Consider the following 7,942-nt stretch of genomic DNA (forward strand, 5'->3'; position numbering starts at 1 on the left):
ATGTATCTTATGTCTCATTTTGCTGAAAAGATGTTGATTTAGGGCCTATATGTGGTCACTTGGAGTAACAGAAGAAAAAAAAATCAAACCTTAACAACCAATTCTGTCCATAATGGCATTAAACATAGTGAAGACAAGAAAACATCTATGCTTAAAAAATTTATTCATTCATTCACTATGTGCCAACCATTGCCCTAGATACTAAAAGTACAAATATGAATAAGATATAGTCCCTGCCCTCAGTTTGGTGGGGGAAAATATGTAAACAAGTGTAGCACAGTATGAAATGCTCAAATATAGCTCTGACCAAGTATACTGGTGAGACAAAGAGAAGTTCACAGATGAAGGATGCTAGCCTGAGTATTAAAAAATAAATAGGGGCTTCCAAGTAGACAAGAAGGTAGAGCATTCCAGACAGGGAACAGTATTTGCAAAGACACAGAGACATAAAATAGCGTGGGCATTTCAGGAACTGACTTGGGATGTAGGGAAAAGGAGAATAGAGAAATGAGGCTGGATGCATGGGTGTATATCAAATCATGGGGAGCCCCTGTAAGCTGTCCTGGAGAGTCTGGAATTTATTCTGTAAGTGATAAGGGACTATTAAAAATTTTTAATCAGGGAGAAGGTATAGTCCTTTTTTTTTTTTGGCATGCTTAATTTTAATGTGCATTTAAATCTCAATGCTGATACTGCATAAAGAATGGTTTGGAAGAATGTGAAACCAAAGCCAGGAAAACCATTTAAGAAATCTTAATCACAGGCCAGATGAAGCTAAACTTCTGTAAGACAGGGCAGTAAGTCTGGAAAGGAAGAATTTAATTACTAGAACTTTCTGATCAATTCCACAGAGGGGAAGGGGAGTGCAAAGAGAGTTCCCTATGTCTAGCTTAGGGACTAGAATATTTTATAGTTATTATCCAAGATAAGAAGTACTAGAGAATTCACAGAGTAAAGACCATGGGTTTCATTATGAACAGGTTGAATCCAAGTTGAGATGTTTCTGGGTAGTTGGATATACAAGTGTGAAGTTCAAGAGAGCAGTCTGGGCTACAGACATAGTTTGGAGACCTGTGGTGGAACCCTGGGAGGAAAATGAGACATTCTCCAGGAGAGTACATAGTGTGAAAAGAGAAGAAGATCAATGTCTGTACTTTGAGGAACGTTAACATATGAGACAAGGAACAAAGAATTGCTCAAAAGGATGACTGTAAAGGAAGTGGCAATGCTAGAAAGAGAATCAGGCAAGAATGGTGTTACGTACCAAAGTAGGGAAGTTTCAAGAAGGAGGACAAAAAAGCACAATGCAACATCCTAAAAAGAAGAGAACAGGAAAGTGTCCACGTCATTGTCAATCTCACGTGGAACAGTGGCTGTGGTGGAAGCAGAAGCCAGGTTGCAGTGGATTGAGGAATGAGTTAATATTTATGTTGACATTAAGAAAGATTTCATTCTAGAAAATCTAGTCAGGAAAAAGCTGTACCTTTAGTCAGATCGGTTTCTTTGTTCATTTTAGCGAAAGAACATAAATAGCTTACTGATACAATATAAAGATCACACACACACATTTTCTCCTGTATAAAGAAATAAAACTGACTCCCCTTAACAGAAGACCTATTTATATTTTTGTAGATAGGAATTATAAACTAGCACTTATTTTGTATTCATAGTAGTGTCCAATAAAAAAAGGGATAAGAAGACAGGTTATTTAGAAAAAAATGCTATTATATTTTGTATAATAAACAAATATCTGACATAGCTCTGGGAGATTTTTTAACTAAGCACCAGCTTCATTAAGTAGTGCAATAAAAATAAAAAGGTAGTGCAATCTTACTCTGGTTCTTTTTCCCCCCCTTGTATTTCCTTTGAAGTCAATGAGGAATCATTATGAAAAAACTTGGATGATAAGATCTTTTAAATGGTCTTAACATTTTTTATTTAATATAATGATATTTTTATCAGCCCTGGAAATAGTAAACAGGCCAGTAGCTCTAATGAAAAAGCAAGGTGTAGATTTGTATGTTTAGAGAAATTTTTTAACTATCTGTTCAGCTTTCAGACAAAAGCAAGTGTTTTTAATGTCCTTTTCCTGCTAAATAACTAGGATTCATGAAGTGCAGCAGTTAGCCTAACATCAGCCTTCACTAGAATTATGCTTGGACGGTTCCCAGTGACAACTCTCTAGCCTGGTTTGGTGCTTTGGTAACTATATTAAAGGTAAGTGCAAACTGTGAAAAATAACAAGAACCCTTATATAAATTCAAGATTTTAATACTGTCTTTTGGGACTGTGTAATCATGCTTCAAAGGATGACTAACATCCACTCTAATATGGACAAGACTTTAAACCAATGAAAACTATGTGTGTTTTTTTAAACAGTAAACCTGGCGGTATGGCTGATTTTATTCCTTCCTTTGCGATCCCTCCTTTTCACAGGTGAAAAGGTTTATATCAGATTTCCTCTCATTATAACCTCTCAAATGTTGTCTGGACCAGTAACCCACTCTCTCTAAACAAATACCAGCCAACCAGGAAACCATGAAGTTTTATTGTGCTATAAAATAGACCAGACATTTCCAAACCTTCATAGGAATGAACCTGACTAAATCTTTACTAAAAATAATTTCAAAATAAACTGTAGGCTCCAAGTTTCTCCAACAATCAAAATTCCTCTTCCTTCATCAACCTCATTCTCAAGCTCTTGACTCTTTCAGAACTATGTCATAAGCCGTTTCTCTGGCCAAAATTCATAGTAAGAATTAAAGAGTCCACTTCGATTTGATTACTGGGATATAAGACTCAATAAAAATGCTGGCTTCATTCCTTGCAGACATTTACATTTATCAAAATTCTATTTCCAATTTTCCTGTATACTACCAGTCCCTAAATCGTGAGCTACTTCTTGCAGTATATCAGGAGTATAGAATGAATTTGTCAAAGAATTAAGTCAGAACTTCAGCTTGAGAAAATAGATTTCCTGTGATTCAATTTGGCAAATATTTGTTTAAGCTCTGTTCTAGGTACCCTTAAGGAATGCATGTTGAATGCATGGGTAAGTGTTGCACATGTGTATGTAGCATGTGTGTATGTGTTTGGGGATGGATTACTTGTCAAAGGCCAGCAGGGAGAAAGACACACACAACTAACTATGATGCAAAATGGAATATAACAAGAGATAGCTAGATTGTAATGGGGATCTGGAAAGGTGACATGAAGTAGGTAGGACTTAGGGTCCATCTTAACCCTGGCCAATGTGACTTAGTTGGTTGAATGTCATCACATGCACCAAAAGATCACTGTTTTGATTCCTGATCAGGGCACATGCCCAGGTTGTGGGTTTGGTCACCCATTGGGGTATGTATGGGAGGCATCGATGTTTCTCTCCCTCTCCCTCTCCCTTCTTCTCTCTCTAAAAAGACAATAAAAGCATATATATTTTTAAAAGTCCATCTTAAAGGATGAATAGAATTTAAAGATGATAAATGCTTTCTTTCATTTCAAGAAAGAAAATAAAAGAACATAAAGTGAGGAAAGTGTTCATGGGACTTGTTTATCAGAACATGAATGATAAATGTTACATTATGATCATATAAGATCCTCTAATCCTCTATGTTTAATCCTCACAAAAATATGAAAGTAGAAATTGGGGCATGAAGAGATTACATAATTTGTCAAAGATTACACATCCAGTAATTGGTGGAGCCAGGATTTACCCAGGTAGTGTGACTCCAAATCTTCTATGTGCTTTCCATTGTGTAAGCCATTATTAAACTTCAGTACGCAAAATTCAGTTAGGTAACTTTTACCAAATGGTAAAATGCAGACTGCAGAACCCCAACCCCCAACATTCTGATTTAGTTCACCCCATATGGGACTGAGCAATCTGCATTTCTACCATGCAATCCTGATGCAGGAGGTCTGGAATCCTGATGCAGGCAGGACAGGGCAGTATTTAGTAGGACCTAGAATGACCTTGAACATATTTGCTGATTAATGTTACATATTGAATTTTGTTCCCCTAAAATTCATATGACAAAATCCTATATCCCAAAAGGATTTAATTGTATTTGCAGATAGGCCTTTAGAGAGGTAATTAAGGTTAAATGAGGTCAAAAGGGTGGGCCCTGATCTGAAATGACTGGTGTTTTTATAAGAAGAGGAAGATTCTCCTGGAATGTGCCTGCACAGAGAACAAGTCATGACAGAATATGGCAAAAAGATGGCCACCTGCAAGCCAAGGAGGGAGGCCTCAGGAGAATCAACCCTGCCAGCACCTTGATCTTGGACTTACAACTCCCAGAACTGTGTTAAGTCACCCAGTCTGTGGTATTTTCTTATTATAAAAATATATTTTATTGATTTTTTTACAGAGAGGAAGGGAGAGAGATAGAGAGCTAGAAACATCGATGAGAAACACATCAATCAGCTGCCTCCTGGACACCCCCTACTGGGGATGTGCCCACAACCAAGGTACATGCCCTTGACCAGAATCAAACCCGGGACCTTTCAGTCTGCAGGCTGATGCTCAAACCGGTTTTGGCGGTATTTTCTTATAGTAGACCTAGCAGACTAATACAATGAGTTAAATTAACTTCCTGATTCTCTTAAATCACATACATCTTCATATATCCGAAGCTATGCCAAAGAAATTCCCTAATTATCATCACTATCATGAAAGCTCACATCTATTGTACATGACATCTTATAATTTACAAAGTCTTTTTACATGCTCTCTTGCATCAACCTCTGAGGTAAGCAACACTCACTAAGGTAATAGAACTTGTCCAGGTTTCTGACAAGTTGGAGGGTTGAAGCCAGCTCTTCTGATCCCAAATCTTAAGCGTACTTTTCCTACAGCACACATACCATAAAGTATTAATATAGTTATTATTTAAAACATCCATCTGGGCAAATGTGCTTTTTTTAGCTCTAGAGAGTAAACACCTCTACCCCTATTTTCTTTTCTTTCTTTTTTTAACCCCTATTTTCTAGTTAAGATATGGCTCAGGGATTCAAAAGATGTACCCAAACGTTAATAGCAAAGATCAGATCAGAATACTATACAAGATTCCTAATATCCGGTTTCATACCAAACAATTGACTAGACAATAATAAAATTCTCCCATTTATATAGATTGAGATTATGCTTTGAGTTAGGGCACACATAAAAAAAATAAATATTTTTATTGATTTCAAAGAGGGAGAGGGAGAGAGAAATAGAAACAGCAATGATGTGAGAGAATCATTGATTGGCTGCCTCCTGCATGCTCCACACTGGGGGTCCAGCCCACAACCCAGGCATGTGCCCTGACTGGAAATCAAACCATGACCTCCTTGTTCATAGATTGATGCCCAACCATGCCAGCCAGGCTAAGGCACACACTTTTTTTTTTTTTGTTGCAATATTATATGTATTTTTTCTTTATTAAGGAATTATATGTGTCCTTATTCCTCCATTTCCCCCCCACCATTCCCCAGCTCATGCCCCCACCCCCTGTTGTCTGTGTCCATTGATTAGGCTTATATGTATGCATATAAGTCTTTTGATTGATCTCTCCCCCTTAACCCCACCCTCCCACTGAGGTTTGATGATCTCATCAAAGCCTATCTGTCTGTGGATCTGATTTTGTTCATCAGTTTATGTTGTTCATTATATTACACAAATGAGTGAGATCATATGATATTTATCTTTCTCCAACTGACTTATTTCACTTAGCATAATGCTCTAGGTCCATCCTTGCTGTTGCAAATGGTAGGAGTTCCTTACTTTTTACAGCAGCGGAGTATTCTATTGTGTAGATGTACCACAGTTTTTTAAACCATTTATCTGCTGATGGGCACTTAGGCTGTTTTCAAATATTAGCTATTGTAAATTGTGCTATGAACATAGAGGTTCACTTATCCTTTCTGATTGGTGTTTCTAGTTTCTTGGGATATATTCCTAGAAGTGGGATCACTGGGTCAAATGGGAGTTCCATGTTTAGTTTTTTGAGGAAACTCCACACTGTTCTCCACAGTGGCTGCACCCGCCTGCATTCCCACCAGCAGGGCAAGAGCGTTTCTTATTCTCAGCAACCTCTCCAGCACTTGTCTTTTTTTTTTTTTTTCTTTTTTTTAACTTGGGGTGGCTTTATTAATATCAGACTTAGTATATCTTCCTGCTTTTTAGAGCACAGAATATTATCAGTGATAAATGGGTCGTTTCATCCTGATAAAGGGGTCAATTCATTAAGAAGATAGAGCAAGACTAAAAGCTTATTTGTCATTTATTGATGATAACCATTCTGACAAGTGTGAGAGGGTACCTCATTGTTGTTTTCATTTGCATCTCTCAGATGATTAGGGACTTTGAGCATGTTTTCATATGTCTCTTGGCTTTCTGTATGTCCTCTTTTGAAAAGTATCTATTTAGGTCCGTTGCCATTTTTTTTTTTTAATTGGATTGTTTATCTTCCTTTTCTAAAGTTGCATGAGTTTACTGTAAATGTTGGAGATTAAACCATTATCAGAAATAACATTGGCAAATATGTTCTCCAATGCAGCAGGCGTTCTTGTTGTTTTGTTGATGGTTTATTTTGCTTTGCAGAAGCTTTTTATTTTGATGTACTCCCATTTGTTTATTTTCTCTTTAGTTTCCATTTTCCCAGGAGCTGTTTCAGTAAAGATATTGCTACAACATATGTCTGAGATTTTGGTGCATGAGGATTCCTCTGGGATTTTTATGGTTTCCCATCTTATGTTTAAGTCTTTTATCAATTTTGAGTTTATTTTTGTGTATGGTATAAGTTGTTAGTCTAGTTTCTTTTTTTTTTTCATATATCTGTCCAATTTTCCCAACACCATTTATTAAAGAGACTGTCTTGACCCCATTGTATGCTCTTGCCTCCTTTGTTAAATATTGAGCATAGTGGTTTGGGTTGATTTCTGGGTTCTCTGTTCTGTTCTCTATATGCCTGTTCTTGTGCCAATACCAGCATTTTTGAGAACAGTGGCTTTGTAATATAGCTTGATACCTGGTATTAAGGTCCCTCTTACTTTGTTCTCCTTCCTCAGAATTGTTGCACCTATTTGGGGTCTTTTTTTTTTTTTAATTCCAGGTGAATTTTTGGAGAGTTTATTCTAGGTCTGTGAAATATGCCACTGGTATTTTAATGGGGAGTGCAGTGAACCTAAAGATTGCTTTGGGTAGTATGGACATTTTAATGATATTGATTCTACTAATCCATGAACATGGTATGTTCTTCCATCTGTTTATGTCCTCTGCTATCAATTTTTTCAGTGTCCTGTAGTTTTCTGAGTATAGGTCTTTTACCTCCTTATTCCTAGGTATCTTAATTTTGGGCGGTACAGTGGTAAATGGGATTGTTTTTTAAATCTCTCTTTCTGTAATATTACTATTGGTGTATAAAAATGTATGGCACACACTTTTGAGAGTATTATTATTTTCTTGTAATAGTTATAGGTTTGCTATATATATATATATATATATATATATATATATATATATGTAATATAGAAAATATTATTATTTTCTTGTAATAGTTATAGGTTTGCTCAGATGCCAAGTGATATAAATTTGCAAAATACCAGACTGTACAATGGACTACATCTTAATAATAAACACTGTAGATAGGGGGGGGAAAGTGAAAGAGCAGTTAAAGATGGAGGAAGTGATTCCTTTACTTTCATTTCCTTTTGCTAGCACTTCTCCTTTTTGGGTTAGCAAACATAATAACGTAAATGTGAATTGGTATTTGCATACAACAATGAAAACATTGCCTGAACACTTGCTAGAGATCCAGAATAGGAAGGTAAATGCTAAACTAAGCCTGTCTGGTTCATACTATTTTCCTGTTAGTTAAGATCTCATTTCCCCAGTGCCGTTATGTTAGTTCATGTCCTCTGAGAATCATATGCCAACATGGAATTAGACATGCATTAG

The sequence above is a fragment of the Pipistrellus kuhlii genome, unplaced genomic scaffold, assembly GCF_014108245.1.
Source record: "Pipistrellus kuhlii isolate mPipKuh1 unplaced genomic scaffold, mPipKuh1.p scaffold_m20_p_9, whole genome shotgun sequence".
Taxonomy (NCBI): Eukaryota; Metazoa; Chordata; class Mammalia; order Chiroptera; family Vespertilionidae; genus Pipistrellus; species Pipistrellus kuhlii.